The sequence below is a fragment of the Neofelis nebulosa genome, chromosome 9 (genome assembly GCF_028018385.1).
Source record: "Neofelis nebulosa isolate mNeoNeb1 chromosome 9, mNeoNeb1.pri, whole genome shotgun sequence".
NCBI classification, from domain to species: Eukaryota; Metazoa; Chordata; class Mammalia; order Carnivora; family Felidae; genus Neofelis; species Neofelis nebulosa.
The window spans coordinates 110,134,368-110,156,080 of record NC_080790.1 but is presented as its reverse complement, the minus strand read 5'-3'; the positions used below and the strand labels follow the sequence as shown (position 1 = coordinate 110,156,080).

Here is a 21,713-nt window from a genome sequence, read left to right as displayed (position 1 = left end):
CCACATTATGTTAACATGACGTGTACCCCTTTTAGGAGTAGCTTGACTTCTGGCGCCATATTTGATTTTATTTTTTGCTAGTTGTGATCCACTGAACTGATTTTAAGACCCAGTAAGTTTCAACCCACAGTCTGAAAAACACCTACCTTATTTTATCTCCTCAATACCCCTGAGACAAGAATTGTTTCTTTCTTATAGGTGAAAAAGCTGAGGCCCAGAAGGTGACGTTATTTCTTCTAAGATCACACAGCATATACTGGTTCCCCCTTTCCCCATGCCTCTGAGATCTCTTCTTGAGATAGACTTGTTTCTTTGGAAAGTCGGTTGCAGCCTTTTTGTTTTTGTCTAGTTTATCACTCCCTCTTACTTGTGTTTACAGGATTGATATTCATTATTAATGTAGCCTTAGTGAATTCCAGTATTCTTAAGTACCGCAAATGTTTTTGTGAATATGAATGGTATACATTTGCTCACTGTTTTGGAGGTTGTGTGGTTTGGAGGCTGTCATGGCTTTCATCCTCTGCCTCCCCCTAATAGAATGAAACTCTGCTGGTGTATAGATAGCATGCAGGTATGACAGATGAATTGGACTGGGTGTAGACAGCTCCTCCCTGTCACCTGCCACAAAGCACTGTGCTGACCTGCATTTCCTTCTCTCTGTGTAGAAGCCTACAGGTAGATAATTCTTCTCACCCCATGTCTCCCTCAGGCTGCAGGAAACCTACCTGCAGGGCCTAAGTGTCATGTGGTCCTGTCATTCTCAAGCCTTTCTGATTGAGAGATTATTGCTCCCAGCCACGACCTCTTGGAGTAAATGCTCTGAGAGCAGCAGGGGCTGGTGTCTAACAGCGCATGCCTAGAAGTCCTTGATTGGGCACTGAGCCTGAGGACCCTCTTGAGCTGTGAATTACTCACGCCCTGTGTCCATTCTCAGGTCAGGCCTAGTTCTAAGAACCTGGGCCATCTGAGTTCTCCATCCTTGATAGAGTTCTCTGGGAGAGAGGCAGCTTGGAAACACTCTCAAGACAGGTCTGCAGCTAGCCAGTGGCCTGATAATGAGGGAGGATACTCTGGGATTCAAACTTAAGCACGAAGCACAGGGTCTGTACTATTGGGGCAGGCGGCATCTTTATTCACTAGCCCCTGAGTCCTGCCCAGCCAGAAGAACAGTAGAGATTTCAGGTGTTGAAAACAACATAGCTGGCCCAAAAATGGAGTCACTTTCGCTAAGCATTACATCACCAAACTGAAACTTAGTTTTGGCTCTGGCAGAAATGGAATCTTAAACCAGTCAGAAGTCATCTGATAGCACCGGTTAGGTAATCTGCCTTATAGACCCCTGTTGTCCCCTAAAGGAAAACGATCTCACAGTAACCAATCTGCTTGGGCCTAGCGTGACTTCCTTATTCCTACTCCCTTCTGCCTATAAAAGTCTTTCATTTTGTACAGCTAGTCAGAGCTCCTTTCTGTCTTCTAGAGGGATGCCGTCCTATTCAAGAATCATTCAAAAAAGCCAATGAGAGCTTTAAAATTTACTCAGCTGAATTTTTTTTTTTTTTTTTTTTAACAAAGGAAACCTAGAATGATGCCCTGTTAAATAAGTGTCCTCGTTGCAGAAGTGCATAATAATCTTTGGGTAGAAGATTTACAATCCTGAACATAAAAAGCCATTTTTTGTTGATGAAGTAGGTACATTTTGGTTATTGAGAAGTTTCACTGTGGATTCGCAGATTTCTCCTTAATGCCAGATTACTGAGGTGTTAGAGTTTTTTCATCAAACCTCAACTGTCAGCTGAGACAGAATTGGGTGGGCACAAGAGCCAGCCTGTCCACAGTGCAGAGACTGGAGTGGCCGTCACAGCTGCACCTGTTGCAAAGATGGTGAGTGATTTTCTTGGTTGTTGCATCTGTCTGGGGCAACAACCAGTTGGACAGGGGCTTAGCTTCTAGAAGCCTAAGCTGCAGGAAGCAGGTATTTCCCTTTTGCAAGATTGCTGGACAGGAAAGCAGTCAGTAGCTGCTGGAGATTATTTTCTCATTCTCCTACCACCTTTATTCTCTTGGATGTTTGATGCCTCATCCTTAGGACATTCTTAAAAATTTCCCATTCCTTCTACTTAGGGAATGTGCAAATCTGGGGGAACACAGTGAGACGGGACCATTTTGTGCAGAGCGGCTGGTTATGTGAGAAGTTATGCTTTCTGTTTTAACCTACAGAGTCAGAAACGGAGAACTGTTTAATTGTTCCTTAACTTGTCATCTTCCCACTCTTCCTCCCTTTCTGAAGAAACCTGTACTGGGGACCTCAGATATATCAGACAGTGTTGTAGGCCATGGGGATGTAGCAGTGAATAACCAACGTCCCTTCTTCTTTTTTTTTTTTTTTTAATGTTTATTTTAACTTTTGTTTTTTGGGGGGGAGAGTGAATGGGGGAAGGGCAGAGAGAGAGGGAGACAGGATTTGAAGCAGGCTCTGTGCTGAGAGCAGAGAGCCCTATGAAAGGCTCGAACCCATGAACCATGAGATCGTGACCTGAGCTGAAGTCGGAGGCTTAACCGATTGAGCCCCCCAGGCGCCCCCCAAAGTCCCTTCTACATGGAGTTTGTGCTCCAGCGGAGGCAGATAAATGTGTAATAATTTCAGGTGGTACTAGTGTTATGAAGAACAAAGTGGGTGTTTTTTTAATATGAGGGTAGTATTTTGAAGTGTTAGTGTTGGAAGGGCCCTTCCACTAATTAGTCCGATCAGCTCAAAGGACAAAGTGTTCTTACTCTTCCTGGAGCATTTCCCATTGTTCAAGGGAAATGTGCACAGACCTACCTTTTGTAGGGCAGGTCTGAACCATTCAGGGCTCTAAAAGGTTTTACTCTGCCCACTTATTCATTATTCCTGGCAACATTATGACTGTCTGGAAATATAGCTCATTGCCACCCTGGGTTTTATGGGCACCCCCTGGGGCCTTCCAGTCATTTTAACCTTTGGGAAGGGTGAAAATGCAGCCCTTTTAGTCACCAGTTGGATTTGTAGCGCTGTAGCTCTAGGGTGGTCTTCCCCAAAGAAATGCTGGCCTGCCATGATTCTAGGCTTTGTAGATAAAGGTTGATGAATTTGATTAAAATTCAGTGAGTTTTTAAAAAAACACTTATGTAGCTTTTACCAAATTCAAGGCAAGGAGCATTCAAGATAAAGATGAATAGTGCAGTCCCGATTTTTGAGGAGTTCGAAATCAAATCAGATTATGGAAAGTTCCCTCTTGACATAAATACACTTGGGCAACAAATGGTGTGAGAGAGGTGTAAGTAACATCCTGTGGGAACTTTATTTGTAGGAGATAAAGCTGGTGGGAAGGATGGGCTGTTTATTTCCTGGGGCTCTTCTAACAAATTACCACGAACTGGGTGATCTGAAACAACAGAAGTTTATTCTCTCACTTCTGGAGGCCAGCAGGCTGAAATGAAAGTGTTGGCCGGCCTGTACCCCTTTCATATCTAGGGGGGATCCTGTGCCTTGCCTCTGCCCTGCTTCTGGTGACTATTGGCATTCCTTGGCTTTTGGCCACATTGCCCCTCCTCTCTCAGATTTTTCTCTGCCCCCCTCTTATAAGGGTACAAGTGACTGCATTTAGGGGCCAGAATACACCTCCTTTCAAGATCCTTAATTCAGTCACGCCGTTTGCCATATGAGGGAATATTTACTCTTCTGCAACGTAAGGTAATATCCACAGGTTCCTAGGAAGTCAATTTATATTGAGGGAGGGAGCATTTTTTTATTCCTACTACAGATGAGAATCAGGGAAGACCTTCCTGGAGTCTCGGTGGATTCTAAGATGGGATTTAAGGGATGAGCAGGGAGGAGAAAAGGCAAGGAGCAAGGGAGAGAAGGAAGAGTGGGATGTAATCAGGGCCAAAGTGTAGTTAGTTGTGTTTGGTGGGAGCATGTGGTGTGTGCAGTGTGGAAGCCCCGGAAAGGGAGGCAGTTGGTCTTTAATTCACTAGGCAAAGATGAGTGGAGGCGGGGTGTGATCAGAACTGTGCTTCATGAATATTAATCTGGGAGTGTGTGCAGAATAAATTAGAGAAAGGAGGAATTGGTGGAGAAAGCAATTGAGAGACCAGCATAGTAGAGAGAGGTTGACGTGCAGACTTCAGCAAGGGTACTAGCAGTGGGAATGGGAATAAGAGAAGACCCTGTAAGTGAGAAGGTCACACGGTTTGAGAACTGATGAGGTGAAGGGTGGGTGGGGGGTGTTACACAACAACAGTTCAACTAAGTGAATTTTAAAGACTGAATTGGCTTTTCTTAAATGATTCATGAATCAGGCAGCATCCCATCTAGCAAATAGAGGGGAGCTCTGAGGAGTTGTATAGAATGGGAGGTTTTTTTTGGGAGGGGGTGCGGGGGAGAAAGTTACTAGCTAAAGAAAAGGATTGTTCCAGGCAAGTGGGGAGAAGCTGAAGGTCTTCTCATGCAGATTACTTTTCTTCATTTGGGGGATGAAGAGGGCCATGTGGCATACTTACTGCCACTGACCAGAACTTCCTGACTGCACAGTTAAGACTACATTTCTGGGGGAGGTTGAAACTGCAATTAGATTAGGTATTAAGCTCTGGTATGGGAACTTGGTGTAAGTGACACCATTTGGGGTCTGTAGTTTTCACCAGGGGGTTGGAGACAGTGATGAGGATGTGCTTCCCATGGAGTACATCTCAGGTTGATTAGGGTATTGAAGGAAGACAGAAGAGCTTGTGTGGGTTGGAAAGGAGGTGATAAGTTTGGACCTATTGAGTTTGGGGTGCTGGTCAGACATGAAGGCTGAAGTGTAGTGCTGTAGCTTGGGGGAGGGGACACAACTAGTGTTATGGAGGATGAGTCCATAGAAGAGAGGCTGATGGCAGTGGAGTGATCATTAAGGATATGGTGTAGAAATACAACCCGCATTTAGGAAGTGTGGGGAGGAAGAACAGAAAAGGTGTGATCGGAGAGGAAGAAAACTAAGATGGTTTTAGTTATAAATGCAGGAAGCTGCTCAAATTTGATTAAAATGGAAAAAGGAATCCATTGGCTCATGTAAACTTAAAGACCAAGGGAATTCTAGCTTCAGGTCAAATTTAATCTGGGGTCTCAGATGTCACCAAGCCTTGGTTGCTGTCTTTCACATTACTTTTGTTTTGAGGCTTCACATGATTGCAAGATTTCCCAGCAGATGGAAGTCCCATGGACAAAGTCATGCCTTCTTCCTTGGGGCTCCAGAAGAAGTACAGGAAATCACTGTGATTAGTGTGTGTGTCCAGTGAAAAACATACAAACCATGACCCAAACATATTTATCAATATTATCAAAACATACTGGCTCTTGAATGAGATCATTTTGTCAGTAGACTAATGGTTTAAGGCATGTACAGTGGTAAGTAGTAGGAATTTGAGAATTGCTGGTAGGGATGGATGATTATTTTGTCCAAACCAGGGTTCTCTTTGTATTGAGCCAACAATTATTAGATTTCCAATATTGTTTTTCCCTCTCTGGGGCCAATTGTTGGGTATCTCTGGTCACTTTTCCCAAATTATCGTTTGGGGGAACATCCTTTTGGAACATGACAGAGGTTAGGCCATTAGTTTCCTTGAGAACAGTGTTTTTGGTGGAAATACCAGCAAGGTGTTTAATTTGGCCCTCAGGGAGTGAATCTGGAATGCACGGTAATCTTAACAGTAGCCAGAGCAACCAGCAGAAGTATGGCATCTGATAAATTTTGGACATAGGAACCATACTTGATTTTGTCCCCATTGCAGGTAGGGACACCTGGTTATTTCCGTAACATTCCGAAGTCACGAGTTACCCCAAAGGCATAGCAACTATCAATATAAACATTTACTGTTTTACCTTGGGCTAAGGCATAAGCTCAAGTAAGGGTTTATAACTCTGCCCTTTGGGCTAAAGTAGCTAAAGGTGAAGGTGCTGCTTCAGTGGCTTCAGAAGGAGTCGCACTAGCATTCCCAGCACAGGATTTATCATTTTCACCCTATAAATAAGAACTATCAGTGAGCCATGAAAAATTTGCATTGGTTAGAGGAGTTTCCTGTAAATTTCACGGAAATCAAAAGGTAATCTGTCAGTGTTAAGCAGTCATGAGTTTCATCTGAATGCAAAACGTAGTTTTGGAATGGAACCGGAGTTTGAGCAAACCGAAAAAAAAAAAAAAAAGAGACAGAGACTTTATGTCTCTTTAAGGCCAAAGTGTTTTTTTGTTTTTTTGTTTTTGTATTTTTTAAAAGATATTATTATTTTTAAGTAATTGCTACACCTAGTGTGGGGCTTGAACACAACCCCGAGATCAAGAGCCACATGCTCCACTGACTGAGCCAGCCAGGTGCCCCTAAGGCCAAAAGTTTGAACCGGTGAATGCTGTCTCCTGTGAAGAGGTTTGAGAAAGGGAGCAGAGAAGCAAGTCATGTACATGTTGTAACCAACCAGAGCTTGCAGAAAACTTTATATCTTCCAAATCAGTTTTTAAGGTTTGTAAAAAGTTAAGAAGGATTATCTGTATAACCCTGGAGCATTACTGTCCAGGTATAGTACTGTTCTTCCCAAATGAAAACAAGAAGATACTGGCTGTCCTTATCAACTGGAGACTAAAAATGCACTGTATAGAACAGTTATAGTAAAGAATTTGCTTTCAGTGTAAACAGATGTCAGTGTGTGGGGGTTAGGAACAACAGGGCACCGAGGGATAATGTTGTTATTTATTGCTCTGAGGTCCTGGACTAACCTCCATTCTTGGCTACTGGGTCTTCTCACAGATAAAATTGGGGTATCACAGGGACTAGTGCAGGGGATAATAAGGCCCTGAGTCCATGGTGCCGTATTATGGGCTTGATGCCTTAAAGGGTTTCTTTTTTTAATCTACTTTTGGGGAGAGGTGTCGAGGGATCTGTTTGAATATTGATGGGAGGTGCACTGTGAATTCTGCCAGTATCAGTTGAGGAATCTGCCCATAAGGGAATCTATCCCTACTGATCCAATAGGGATAAGTGCTCAGCGTCCCCAGACTCCTTTATAGTGACATTAGGGATGGAGCAAATAAAAGATGTTGAAGGGTCATTTAATTCACCTGGTTGGCAATTTGTTTTTAAGTTTATTTATTTTTAAAGAGAGTATGAGGGTGAGAGGTGGAGAGAGAGAGAGAGACAGACAGACAGACAGACAGACACCCAGGCAGGCTCCACGCTATCAGTGCAGACCCCAATGTGGGGGCTCAGTCCCACAAACCATGAGATCATGACCTGAGTTGAAATCAAGAGTCAGTTCCTTAACCTACTGAGCCACATAGGTGCCCTGTGGTGATTTTGATTCTAGAATTATTTTTCTTTTGGGAGAAATTCTGGCATGATACTTTCCTAAGAAATCTTGGCCTAGTAAATGAATGGGGTAGAGATATTAAGGAAAAAAGGATGGGAATCTCAAAGGGCCTAAACGGGAACAGGTGCAGAGACAGGGACCTGTTGAGGTTTATGAGAGACCCCCACTATTTGAACTGTTTTCATGCTGTGAGACAGGACCTACTTTATAGCAGTGCTGTTGAGCCCCGAGAATGCAGCTCTGGGGTCACTAAGACAAAGAGATTCATTCTTAGTCTGGAGAGTGGTTTTTCCAAGCTGATTAAGAGGGAGAACTGGGGGGAAAAAAAAGAGGGAGGACTGGGAGGAGCCCCTGTAGGTCCTCAGAGCCCCGTCACTGGGAATTAAGAAGACGTTGGAAAAGCTGGCTAGAGGGCTGAAGGCTTCTGAAATGCTTATATTTGTAACGATCTTTTTTCCAGTGCCCTGGCCCTTTGCAGTGATAGCAGAAAGCCAGGGGGTTTTGGTCTGTTAGGCCCTTCATTTGCCAGAGTAGAAAATTGAGACGGGGCGCCTGGGTGGCTCAGTCGGTTAAACATCCAGCTTCAGCTCAGGTCATGATCTCACACTTTGTGAGTTTGAGCCCCGCGTCTGGCTCTGTGCTGACAGCTCAGAGCCTGGAGCCTGCTTCAGATTCTCTGTCTCCCTCTCTCTCTCTGCCCCTCCCCTGCTCATGCTCTGTCTCTGTCTCAAAAATAAATAAAAACATTAAAAAAAAACATTAAAAAAAAGAAAATTGAGAAAATTAGTGGTTATTTTTTTTTAAATTTTTTTAACGTTTATTTATTTTTGAGACAGAGACAGAGCATGAATGGGGGAGGGGCAGAGAGAGAGGGAGACACAGAATTGGAAGCAGGCTCCAGGCTCTGAGCCATCAGCCCAGACAGAGCCTGACGCGGGGCTCGAACTCACAGACTGCGAGATCGTGACCTGAGCTGAAGTCAGACGCTTAACCGACTGAGCCACCCAGGCGCCCCTAGTGGTTATTCTTTGAGGTGACTCCTCTAGCGTGTGAGAGAGCTGGTTTGCCAAGCTAGCTAATTCTGGAGTGGACACAATTTCCCATTTCATGCTGGTCCTTTAACTAAAAGATCTCAGTAAACAGAGTTAAACTACACAGGTGGATTCAGCCTCTAAAGGAAGACCAGAATCTTCTTTATAGACAGGCTGATTATAATGGTCATGAATAGGTTCATCAGGCTTTTGTGTGCAAGCCTGAGTTTTGTTCCTCAATCAGCAGGCTTGGAAAAAAGCTACTGTAATTTCCCAGTGAAGATTTCCAGTGACTGTTCTAGCATCTTGCCAAAAGTTAGGGGTTTATTTCTCTAAATCCTTTAGGATGTTCTCATGGGGTTAGTTTCATCCCACATTAGGCCTGGTTCTCACCAACAAGCACATGGCCTGACTGATACAAATCTGAGAAAGCAGGGTGGTAAGTTGGAGTAACTATGTTAAATTCTCTAGCAAACGTGGGTCCTGAGTCACTTTAGGAAACTCTAACTCTGGCTTGCAGTTTGGCCTTGGTCCAGGCAGCATAAGAAATCTGGGGTTTATTCAGATCTTCAGAAGACTTAACTTTAAATTTTAATCTTTTTTAATGTTTGTTTATTTTTGAGAGACAGAGTGTGAGTGAGAGAGGGGCAGAGAGAGGGGAAGACACAGAATTCGAAGGAGGCTCCAGGCTCTGAGCTGTTAGCACAGAGCCCCATGTGGGGCTTGAACTCACCAAGGGTAAGATCATGACCTGAGCCAAAGTCAGGCACTCAACCAACTGAGCCACCCAGGTGCCCTGTTTTTTAAATTTTAATTTTTTTAATGTTTATTTATTTTTGAGAGAGAGAGAGACAGAGACAGAGACAGAGTATAAGCATGGGAAGGGCAGTGAGGGGAAAACACAGAATCCAAAGCAAGAAGACCTAACTTTAAAGAAGCAGGTTTTATTAGGTTCAGGAAAGGAGAGAGTGGGGAGAAGTTCAGAGGAAAAGGGAAGTTCAGTAAAAGGGTTAGTATGGGAGGGGGGTGATATAGAGAAGGTAGGGACTGAACATAAGACACATCCTGAGACACAAAAGACAGGAAGGGAAAAAGGAAGCCACAGAAGCCCTTCCCCTCCACCCCCTTTGCTTTCTTCCACTAGTCTAGAAATTGTATTTTGCAGAGCAGCAATTTGGGACTCCTGGTAATGTTTGGAAGCTTCAAAATCCCAAAAGCCTGTTCAGTTTTGACAATTTTAGAGCCATGGCTATCCAATTCAGTTTTGAGAAAGTAAGTTTAGGGAGATTGAAAGTTCTCTATGATGGCCATTGAAGTTCTAAATTACTTTTAAGTTGGTCCATTTAGTTAGAAAAAGAAGCCTCAGAAATCATTTTGACTTCTTTAGATGATTTGGTTGCCTCAGTTAATTTAGAAATAGTGTTTTTGCAGAAAGGCAAACTTAGAATCTTGAAAATGTTTGGGGATCTCAAGAATCTTGAAAATGCTTGGGGGATGCCAATTAAAATAGGCATCCCAGGGTGCCTGGGTAGCTCAGTCGATTAAGCATCCCACTCTTGATCTCAGCTCCAGTCTTGACCTCAGAGTCATGAGTTCAAGCCCCATGTTAGGCTCTGTGCTGGGTATGAAGCCTACTTAAAAATAAAAATAAAAATAAAATAAAATAAGCATCCCATTGAGTTCTGTCTCTAAGGAGCCACAGTTTTCTTCTTTTTTTAATATCTAAATATCTTTTTTTTAAAGATTTTTAAATTTTATTTTATTTTTTTAATTTACATCCAAGTTAGCATATAGTGCAACAGTGATTTCAAGAGTAGATTCCTTAATGTCCCTTACCCATTTAGCCCACCCCCCGTCCCACAACCCCTCCAGTAACCCTCTGTTCTCCATATTTAAGAATTTCTTCTGTTTTGTCCCCCTCCCTGTTTTTATATTACTTTTGCTTCCCTTCCCTTATGTTCATCTGTTTTGTCTCTTAAAGTCCTCATATGAGTGAAGTCATATGATATTTGTCTTTCTCTGACTAATTTCGCTTAGCGTAATACCCTCTAGTTCCATCCACGTAGTTGCAAATGGCAAGATTTCATTCTTTTTGATTGCCGAGTAATACTCCATTGTGTGTATATGTATGTATGTGTGTATGTGTATATATGTATGTGTATACACACACACACACACACACACACACACACCACATCTTCTTTATCCATTCATCCATCGATGGACATTTGGGCTCTTTCCATACTTTGGTTATTGTTGATAGTGCTGCTATAAACATGGGGGTTCATGTGCCCCTTCGAGAGAACGCCGAATCCTAACCACGAGACAACCAGGGACGGTTCATGTGCCCCTTCGAAACAGCACACTTGTATCTCTTGGATAAATAACTAGTAGTGCAATGGCTGGGTCGTAGGGTAGTTGTATTTTCAATTTTTTTGAGGAACCTCCATACTGTTTTCCAGAGTGGTTGTATCAGTTTGCATTCCCACCAGCAGTGCAAAAGAGATCCTCTTTCTCCACATCCTTGCCAACATCTGTTGTTGCCTGAGTTGTTAATGTTAGCATTTTGACAGGTGTGAGTTGGTATCTCATTGTTGTTTTGATTTGTATTTCCCTGATGATGAGTGTGTTGAGCATTTTTTCATGTTCCGGTTGGCCATCTGGATGTCTTCCTTGGAGAAGTGTCTATTCATGTCTTTTGCCCATTTCTTCACTGGATTATTTGTTTTTTGCATGTTGAGTCTGATAAGTTCTTTATAGATTTTGGATACTAACCCTTTATCTGATAGGTCGTTTGCAAAGATCTTTTCCCATTCTGTCGGTGGCCTTTTAGTTTTGCTGATTGTTTCCTTTGCTGTGCAGAAGCTTTTTATCTTGATGAGTTCACTTTTGCTTTTGTTTCCCTTGTCTCCAGAGACGTGTTGAGTAAGAAGTTGCTGTGGCCAAGGTCAAAGAGATTTTGCCTGCTTTCTCCTCGAGGATTTTGATAGCTTCCTGTCTTACTTTTAGGTCTTTCATCCATTTGGGGTTTATTTTTGTGTATAAGAAAGTGGTCCAGGTTCATTTTTCTGCATGTTGCTGTCCAGTTTTCCCAGCACCACTTGCTGAAGAGACTGTCTTTATTCCATTGGATATTCTTTCCTGCTTTGTCAAAGATTAGTTGGCCATATGTTTGTGGGTCCATTTCTGGGTTCTCTATTCTGTTCCATTGATCTGAGTGTCTGTTTTTGTGCCAGGGAGCCACAGTTTTCTAATTTAATTCAAGAAAAACAAGTTTGGGGAGACTGGAAGTTCCTCATAGTGGCCATTGGTGCCCTAAATTACTTCTCATTAAGTCAGTCCATTTGGTTATAAATGTGCATATGCAGGGACCATAGTTTTTAAATATGAAACTCACTGGGGTCCCAGAAAGGGGGCACCCTCAAAGCATTTTGATGACTGGAATCCCATTTCTTAGAGGTTTTTCTCTAGAGCACAGAAATTCCTAAAAGCACAGTTTCAACAGGAACAGCTTTGTTCCAGAAGGAATCAGACCAGAGGCCAGCACAGTTCCAACAAGAAGTCTGACTCTGAAAAGGAGTCAGACTGAAGGCCAAAAGAGCATTCTCATAAGAAACAGGCCTTAAAACTGATCTCAAATAAAGCCTGGAGAGCTTGGACACAAACTGGAGCTTGAAATCTAGGAGAAAACTTACCTTCATACTCGAGTCAGCAAGAGAGCCGCGAGCCCCTTTGGCTCTGTGGGTACCGGCATCTTCTACCCACCAGCCTTGGAGTTTTGGGGGATCTTTTCTGGATCCCACTTCTTACCACCAAGTAATGTTAACATTAAAAATAAAAGTCATTTTACCAGTAGAAATAGGTTTACTTGGGAATAACAGAGACATGCAGTCAGACATAAGCAAGCTACTGGCAAAACCACAGACAAGTCCACAGAACAAACCAGAGGAATGGTCTCTTATAGAGGAGATGGAGGGAAGGTGGGAAGGCTGTTACAAACAAAAAGGCCATTGGAGTAAACTGGGAATTCAAAATATGGTGGCTTTTCATTGACTGAGTTGGGCTTTTTCTCATTGGCTGGGCTGTGGCGGGGGGTGGGGGGTGGGGGGGGTGGGGAAGAGAACCTTTCTTCCTCCTGCTGAGGTAGTAAAGTAGTAGTGATTTGACTTGCTGACTTGCAAAGTAGTCTCTTCTTATTGGGTCTGCCCTTGACCAGGAGTGGTAGCGCATGAGAGCTTCTCCTGGCCTCCTGACTTCCTTGTGAACAAGGTTTCCTTTCATTAGTTTTCGCAAACTGGTAGGCATCTTAGAAAGATCCCTGGCTCTGAGTGACTGCTGAGATATGAAGGATAGATTTGAGATCTGTTTTGGCTGTGGAGTCAGCAGGATTTGGGTTCATTGTCTTTCAGTTGCAAATAATCATGAAATTCATTAGCTTAAATCATTCTCTGTCCTCGCTTCTCTGTGCCTTTCAGGTGTATGGTCATCCCAAGGCTCTCACGGAGATGCAAGCCAGTGCTGGTAGCACCTGATTTCCTTTTTCCTCAGGCTAGGGAGGGAAAGAAAGCTCAAGTGGCTCTCCATGGTCTTCTTACCAGATTCTGGAGCTATAATTCGACTGTACCATCTGAGGCCAAGTGCCCACTCTAATAAAATAGCCATGGCTTAGGCTGGGGGTAAAAATGCCTCTTCAGGAACCTGTCACTGTGAAAAGGGGGGGTGCAATTAAAATAATTAGCTTGTACAGGCTACTGTGTGCCATCGAGGAGGAGTGGAATGGATTTTCAGAGGGAGCCAACTGCTGTGTCCAGTACTGGGGGAGGCTGAGGAGAGAGAAATTAAGCATGACTCCCAAGTTCCTGGCTTATGCAGGATACAGATTGTGGTGTCATCAACTTGTCAGCAAGGTGAGGCCTCAGGATCAACAGTTTTGAGGACAACATCTGTAGTTCTGTTCAGCTAGTTACGTTTGAGATGCTTATGAGAACTTTTTGGTGGAAATGCCATGAAGTATTTGGAAACAATAGTTGGGTCTGGCAGTGGGGGAGGGGTTGAGGTTGGCAATATAAATGTCAGAATGTTTGGCATGGAATTAGTAATTAAAGCTAAGGGGTTGGGTGGTAATATTTAGGGAGAGAATGTAACGGGTCTAGAATTGGACCAGAATTGGTCCAACATTTAGAGGTCATGTGGAGGGAAAATAGCACAGAGACTGAGAAAGAGCAGCCAGTCAGATGGAATGAGAACCTGGAAGGTAATGATCGTGGAAGCTAAGAGAGAAAAGTTTCAAGGAGGAAATGGTCAACTAGATCTAATATTTAATATTGCCAAGAGGTACAGTAAGATTAATACTGGAAAGTCCATCCAATTTGGCAGCATAGAAGCTATTTACTTCATGTGTTAGAAATTGAGGCCGTGTTGCTTTTCTCTGCTGAGGTACTGGATATCTCAAAGTCACTTGCAGTTCAGCGGTGACCTTTTTTTTTTTTAATTTAATTTAATTAAAAAAACTTTTTTTTTTTGGGGGGGGGGGCGCCTGGGTGGCTCGGTCGGTTAAGCGTCCGACTTCGGCTCAGGTCATGATCTCGCAGTCCGTGAGTTCGAGCCCTGCATTGGGCTCTGTGCTGACCGCTCAGAGCCTGGAGCCTGTTTCAGATTCTGTGTCTCCCTCTCTCTCTGACTCTCCCCCGTTCATGCTCTGTCTCTCTCTGTCTCAAAAATAAATAAATGTTAAAAAAAAATTAAAAAAAAAAACCACAAAAACTTTTTTTTTTTGAGAGAGAGAGACAGATCGTGAATAAGGGAGTGGCACAGAGAGAGGGAGACACAGAATCTGAAGCAGGCTTCAGGCTCCGAGCTGTCAGCACAGAGCCTGATGAGGAGCTCGAACCCACCAGTGCAAGATCATGACCTGAGCTGAAGTGGGACGTTTGACCGACTGAGCCACGCAGGCGCCCCTAGCCTGTCTGCATTCTAGCCAGCATGAAGGAAGAATAGTAGAAGTGCACACAACTGCTAATGACTCATTGGCCAGAATTGGAAAATGTAGTCCTGGTTCTAAGCCCAGCTAAAAATCAGGGGCTCTGTTACAATGTCTTAGGAAAGAAGAGAAGATGGACAGTGGGGCTACAACCCGGTGATACTTCATGTAGTGCTTGTTAAGAGCACAGGAAATGAGTTGCTGAGTCACCCAGCTATTTGCCAATTCAGTAAACCCCAGATCCTCTCTGACACCTTATGCAGATGTGGTAAGACCTGCTTACTGTCTTCTCTGTTGCGGGCCCCATGCCAGATATTGGGATACTGTGTTGAGGAAGTCCACAGGAGACCACGCTGTATGGTGTGCTCTTGAGAAATGACAGGGGGCCACTGGGGCACATAGGCAGTTAGGGAAGGTTTGGAGAGAAAGGGATCTCTTAGCCGAGATTCAAAGGCTAAGTTATAATTGACCAAAAAGAAGAGAAATAGGTGTCCTTAGAAGTGATTTGCAGACTGCTCTGGGTAGGAGCAGAATGAACAAAAGACCTAAAGGTGACAAAGTACAGCTGACTGTACTTCAGAATGGCCGCAAGGAATGAGGCTGGAAGGGTGGATAAGACTCGGATCTCAAAGTGGCTGGTACAACCATCTCAAAAAAGTGTAGATCTGTTCCATAGTTCAGTCTATCCTTTAGATTACCAGAAGTGGAAATTGCTCCATTTATACCGGTGCTCCAGAGGGAGTTCACAATAGGGAGCGACATGATCAGATTTTCTTGGTGCAGCGTAAAGAGTAGAGGGGAGGTAGGAGTGGACTAAAGACTGAGGGTGAGGTGGCCAGTTGAGCTGCTGCAGGTACTCAGCAGAGGTGGTACTGGCTTGAATTAAGGGAGTGCCAGAGGCGACAGGAAGTAGATGCAGCAGAAAGCCTTTTTGGAGCTGGCATTAACAGGCTGGGTGATAGATAGTTCTAGGGGCTGAGGGGGGAGCCATGAAGGATGAAGGTCGCATTTCTCACTTGAGAATTCAGGAGAAAGGAAGTAGTTTGGCTTTGGACACGTGGAGGATTTTAGGTGTGGTGGGGACATCCAAGGGGAGACATCTAGTACATTTGGATGAATGAATGTGAAGCCCAAGGAGAGGCAGTTGGAGGCATCAGAGTGAACGAGGCTACTCATGGAGAGTGGGTAGTACAAGAACGAGAGCCTCAGAAGAAACCTGGCAGAACCCCCAAATTAAGAGCCAGGAAGAGGAAGCTGCCAAGGAGAAGACTGCCTAAAGGAGGCCTGGCTAGAGAGGCAGCTGGGAAACAGGAAGGATGTGCTGGAAGCAAAGAAGGGGTGTGTCTCTTGCATTGGCTGATGGAAGGGAGGGACTGGGCAGAGGACAGAGAGTGCAGGGTTTAGTGATTAGGTCATTGGTGAGGGGAGAGCGCTTCAGCAGAGTGGCTGGGCAGGCAAGGCAGGTGGCTTGCCATGGTTGAAGAATCATGCGGTCAGAGAGGGGGATGGGGTTGTCCGCAGCTCTTGCCAAAGGTTCATTTGTGAACTAGGAAAGAGAGTGCATTGGGTGGATGAGCTGTCAAAAGCTTTTTATTGTTGAGCCTGCTCACCTGGTTGTAAGTAAGGGCCTGTGATGAGGGGGAGGAGAGGACTCAAGAGGGAGGGAGAGAGGTCAGTGGTGTGAGGTCTCAGAGGAGGCTGTAGCAAAAGGGATGTTGCATACTTGGGCGTGTGTGCAGCTGTCCTGGGAACGACTGTCCTTCAAGGGATGTGTTCTCTGCAAAGGTCCCTGGAGCTCCTTGTAAGAAGTGTTGTCTGGAGGTGAAATGGTTCATAGCCAGAGTCAGGTTTTAAAAAGCTGAGTCTCCCACGTACACGTTGTTCCATGTCCTTTCTCTGAGGTCTTTGGTCTGGGGTGCAGTCACCTGTAGAGGTAGTTTAGGTGAAGCAGTCCATCTGGAGTAGCTGAGTGCATTTTCTGTAGATCATATTATTATTATTATTATTATTTTAATTTTTTTAAACGTTTTATTTATTTTTGAGACAGAGAGAGACAGAGCATGAACAGGGGAGGGTCAGCGAGAGGGAGACACAGAATCCGAAACAGGCTCCAGGCTCTGAGCTGTCAGCACAGAGCCCGACGCGGGGCTCGAACTCACGGACCGCGAGATCATGACCTGAGCCGAAGTCGGCCGCCCAACCGACTGAGCCACCCAGGCGCCCCTGTAGATCATATTATTGATAGGCTTTTGGAGGACAGAGGATAGCCATATTGGGGATGATCCTGAACTTGCAGAGTAGGACTTCTCTTTCTTGATCTTTTGTTCAAACAATTGAACTTGTCAAATAGGATTAACATTAGAAAAAGCTAGAAATATTTGCTTTTCCTAACCCCCCCCCCCCAGCTACTTGGCTTTCTCAGTGAGAGGGACACTTAGGTCTCTGATATTAAGGATAACCTGTCTCTGATAGTTTCTTTCCCCGGGGATGGGTCTGTAAGTGGGGGAGTGGATTGCCCTGGCAGCTGCCACAGGGTTGAAAACGATGGCAAGCCCAATATTTAGCAGAAAAGTTAGGCTCAGCCTGATGACTTTCTTCTAGGGCAAGGTTTGCGATTTGCATCTAAAGTAGTGCAAAACATAGTTTGTGTGAGTTTGGAGTCACCTAGTAAATGAAACTTATGAATCTGAATGCATTGCCAGTGGAAAGGGCAGGGTTGTTGGAAGCATAACCAGCCAGTGCACTGAGCACTACCTTTTAATGAAATTTCTCTGAAAATGAAAGAGAGGAGAAAGGGCCTAGTGGATGGTACCCCTTATTTTCTTTCCTTAGTTTTTTGCTCCTCATGGGCAAATGTGAACAGAATATTAATATATTTTCTTTAGCAAGGTACAAAACCAAGTTGGCATCTGGTAAAGAAATGGGGTATGAGGTGGGGTGACTACCGTCTGCCTGGAGCCTGGTCGATACAATGCCAAGGGCTCCTGTTTAGCTTGGCCACAGCCACATTTTTTTTTTTTTGGTCAAGCTCTGACCATCACCACTTGTGGGTGTCACTGTGGAGTCTTGAGGAATAGCAACGTCAGAGGGTGGGCACTGACACTAACTGACCACCCAAAAAGGAGCCTCAAAAGGACACTGCCTAGTAAGCTTTTGTAAGCCCAAGGCAGGCCTTCAGGAAATACTGGGAATTAGGAGGGAGTGGGAAGAGGTAGGGTTGTCTACTTAGAGAATAACAATGAGAATGAGTTTTTTGAGTGCTGGTCCCTCCCCAGGCCAGGAAACACCAGGCCTCCGCCCCAAGGAGCTTCACCTCCCACCCCGCAGCTCCCCATAGGCCCTCCCTCACTGCCTTGTCCTTTGTTGAAAGAAGGTTCTGTGCTGTGCTGTTTTGAGCCTTAGGTCAGGGCTGGGGTTGCTTTTGGGCAGTTGTGGGTGCTGAAAGGCTGGTAGGGGAAGCCTTTTGAGCGTCTATTTCTCCAAAAATGTCAACAGGTCTTAGCTGAGCCCTTGGTACCCAGGACATTACCTCTGTCCGTCATTAGACAGGCTTTCTGCTTTCCCTTCAGGGTCTAAGTGAATCAGAAGGGCCTAGGAGGGAGCTTTTTTCTTTCCTTTTGAAACATTCTTTTGCTTCCTGTTTACATCAGCATCAAAGGCCCCTTGGGGAATGGCTAAGGGACTGTGGAGGATGGCTGTTAATTGAGATCAAATTGGAGAGATAGGCTATCCTCCACTTAGCCTTTGTTCTGGGCCCTTGGGTTGAAAAGGAAGGAGAGGCCGCCTGGGAGCTAGGCTGAGACAGTCTGAAGCAACAAAGCGGTCTCCTCCTGCTGCCCTCCGTGCAGGGAGAAGGCCAGAATGGGACTGGGCAAGTCTGGTCCTGCCGTGAGGGCCATTGGGAGGCAGGGGGGTTCTTGCACACTCTCGGTGCAGTCCGGATGCCTTGGCCTGTGGTGGGTCAAGTAGACTTCATTAGCTCATTGGGTCAACAAATCTTTGGGTGCCTGCTATGATCCAGGCACTGCTCAGCACAGTGGGAAACGAGCCTGTGGCCGCTGAGACACTTTTGTCTGACAGTGTGTGAGGTTTTAGCCACGTGTGCCAGCTTGCACGGACTTACTGAGTTATATACGTGTGCTGCTGGGTCCATCATAAAGCATGCACAAGAAAGAAAAATACAAAGGAGATAGAAGGAAGTCCTAATATTTCTTCTCACGCTTCAGTGGATTGTGTCGCACACATCCCACTTCAGAGAGCACTAGTATGTACTGCTGCCTCCGTGTGCCAGGCCACCCCCTAACACGGTAGCTTTGGGAAGTGGATCATTTTTGAGTTGAGGGGCCGCCTATTGGATGAGTGGAGGGTGCGAAAGAGGAAGCAAGGCAGGCTGGTGCTGAGCTCACGTAATTGGTCACACACAGGTCCCAGCACAGCCTGATGGCTCTTGTGCTTTCCACTCTACCCTCCTCTGCCAGGGTACCCAGGTCGCCTGAGTTAGGTGTTTAAGGTTCTTGTGCTCCTGTCCTGTAAGCCATGGTCAGGATACTGTGGGGCGGGGTGGCGGTGGTGTTGCTCTTCAGTCCCTTTATGGTTTTCATGACTTTCATCGGTATGACATTTGATCATTCCAAGTTGTTCAGGATAAGGGATCCTCTCTCCACTGGAAGACCAGAGATCTGAGGAGTGTAATGAGCATCGCAGCTAGGTCCTGGGCCCCTTCTCCCTGACTGGCTGCCGCCTCTTCCTGCAGAAAGTCTTCCTCTCCATCTGCCTATCTTGCCATCCCCTGGAGGAGCAAGGCAGTGTACCTTTCAGCACCTCTGACTCTTGGTCCAACATGTGCCACTTTTCTCCTGGGCAAGAACTCGAGCTCCGGGTTCCTGCCTCCTCGGCCTCCCTGTCCACTATGGGAGCCACCACCAGCACTGGGCTTCTTTGACTTAGAGGCATAAGCAGCCAAAGAGGTGGTCTTAGCGGTTCAAGCAAAAGGCTTTTGCCCATGGGGTGGGGAGGAGCCAGAACACTGTAACTTCCAAGTTGTTTTAAGCTTCTGTTCCCTTGGCCTGGTCTCTTGTGACATCTATACCTCAGGGAGTGGGGGGGATGGGGACTAGGGTTCAGGAGCCCACAGAGCCCGCTCTCTTGCTCCCTCTCTGTCCGTGTCTTTCTGGGTTGTGCCCTTGCCCCTTGCACAGGATTTGCCCTTCTTGTCCTGACAGTTAACAGCTATCTCCTGTTCTACTTCCCATCTCAGGGTATCTCTCTGCACCTCACCCCTTCTAGCAAGGAAGGAGGGGAGTCAGGGCTATATTGCAGCACACAGTGCTGGGGTGATGCTCATAAAAGGGCATGGAAGGTCCAGAGAGACTCGGCACCCAAGTCTCTCTACCCTCCCCTGCAGAGGCTCTGCCTAAGCTCCTTCCTGCCCTTCCTCGCCTGGGGAGACCAGCAGCAGCCTTTGTGAATCTCCTTGACAACAGGATGGATAAGTTAAAAATAGCCTTGTGCTGGGGCACGTGTGTTCGCACATGCGCTTGTGCCTGGATACATGCCCTTTCCCATGCTGGGCTCCAGCTCAGTCCCCGTGGCTTCTGGATGCTCCTGTGAGCATCTGTGGGAGGCCTTGGTAGAGCCCAGGTGGTCACGTGCTGAAGCTCCTGGGCTTGGGGGTCAGATCTAGATGTTACTTCGTATCATTGATGGTTGCTGCTGGGACGTGGGTGTTAATGTTAACATAAAGAATGGGAAGCTTTTCTGAATGCCTCGGTCTTCAGTCTAACTGGAGAGGGGTAACCCCGGAGGCACTGCCCTGTTTCGGAACCTCAGATGGTGGAATAGGACATAGCCCTGGGTGGAGTTTGTCTGGATCTCTTTAGGGAACCCTCACAAGGAGGACCTTTCCTGGCCCCCTTTTATAAGGTGAGGACACTGAAGTACAGAGGCACCAGTGTGACTTACTGAGCACCACCAGGCTCAGCTGTGGCAGAGTAAGGAACAGTGACCCTGTCGTCAGAAGCTGTGGCTCTGTCCCTCACATCCTACTGAGGAGACCATCTCTACGTCCTTTACCAAAGTCAGCTGTCTTTTTTTTTTTTTTTTAAGTTAAAAATTTTTTGTCCAGGAAAATCCCCTGAGATGGGTGATTCTTGTCCATCCCAGTTCCCCCCATCCCCAAACCAAGGCTCCTCACCCATAAAGTGTCAGGTGTCAGGAAAAAAAATGGATTCCAAGATACTTAAATAAAAGGAAGTCTAGTGGGATGAACACCTAGAAGTCAGAAGACCAGGATTAATAGGGGATTTGGGGCCAGCCATTGGACTTCTCAGAGCTCCTGTTTCTTCATTTGTAAGTAGGGATCTTCCTGTCTCCTTTCCCTTCCTTCCAGAACTCTGAGGTTCGCAGGTATGGGAAACATTCTTACAACTGTTGAGGGCCCTGCAAATACGGAGCAGTGTTGTTAGACTCTGTCTAATTCGAAGTGATTTGATTTCTCTTCCGCCTCTCCTCACGGCAATGATTCTAAATTTCTGTAAGAGAGAAATGCTCTGAGTAGCAGTAGGGTCCCTAGGATTCAGAGCAGCCTGCTCCTTGGTACTTCGGATAGAGAGCCTATTGCTGGCATGGCTCTGGTCCCCTCACAGGGGCTGGCGAGCAGGGTGACTGCCTGACTTGGCCGGAGCCTGGATGGCAACTCTGTGAGTGACATCGCAGGGTCTGCTGATGCCCAGGACCGGTGACAGGGAAAAGACAGCAACATGCCCGTCCTGGTGAACAATACTGTGCGGCCTCTACACTCGTTGGGGCTGGCCTCCTCTTGGGGTGCTCTTGTGAAGTCTGGAAGTAACATTGTGGACTTTGGGGAGTCCAGCGGGGAGCAACAGCCTGCGCATCCAGCCTTTCTCTGAGAGAGCCTGGTTCTGGGGCCACTCCAGTGGCTCTGAGAGTTCACGGCATGTTGTGGCAGAGCAGGGACTGTTCCCTGCATGATTCAGGTGTTGGGGGAGAGGGGTTTTCAGAGGTGGATATGTTTTCCTGGGTGCCAGCAGCCGAGCCCTTATAGGTAATGAGCCTGGCATTAAGGGCAGGGTCAGGAATGAGGTCCTGATGAAATTCAGGCCTGACTCCTGTTTGCCTTCTGTGGATGCAAAAGAACCCCTTTCTCCCTGTTCTGGACTGTTCCCTCCCCTGCCCCCAGTAAGGCAAGGGAAATTGAGCAGGTTGTGGCTGTCACTCATCCCCCACCCCGTGGTGCAGACGCATGCCTTACTTCCAGCAGAGACGGCCACCTCAGCACATGCTGGAACAGTGTTGGGATCGCTGTGAGTCCCATCTGTTCTGTCACCTG

The 21,713-nt window shown here is 45.9% G+C and overlaps 1 protein-coding gene across 1 annotated transcript in view; it reads left to right on the top strand.

Annotated features, from left to right (window-relative positions):
- The window catches only part of CDS2 (CDP-diacylglycerol synthase 2), a 57,104-nt gene that overhangs the window by 18,126 nt on the left and 17,265 nt on the right, over nt 1–21,713 (top strand). The window lies entirely within an intron of this gene.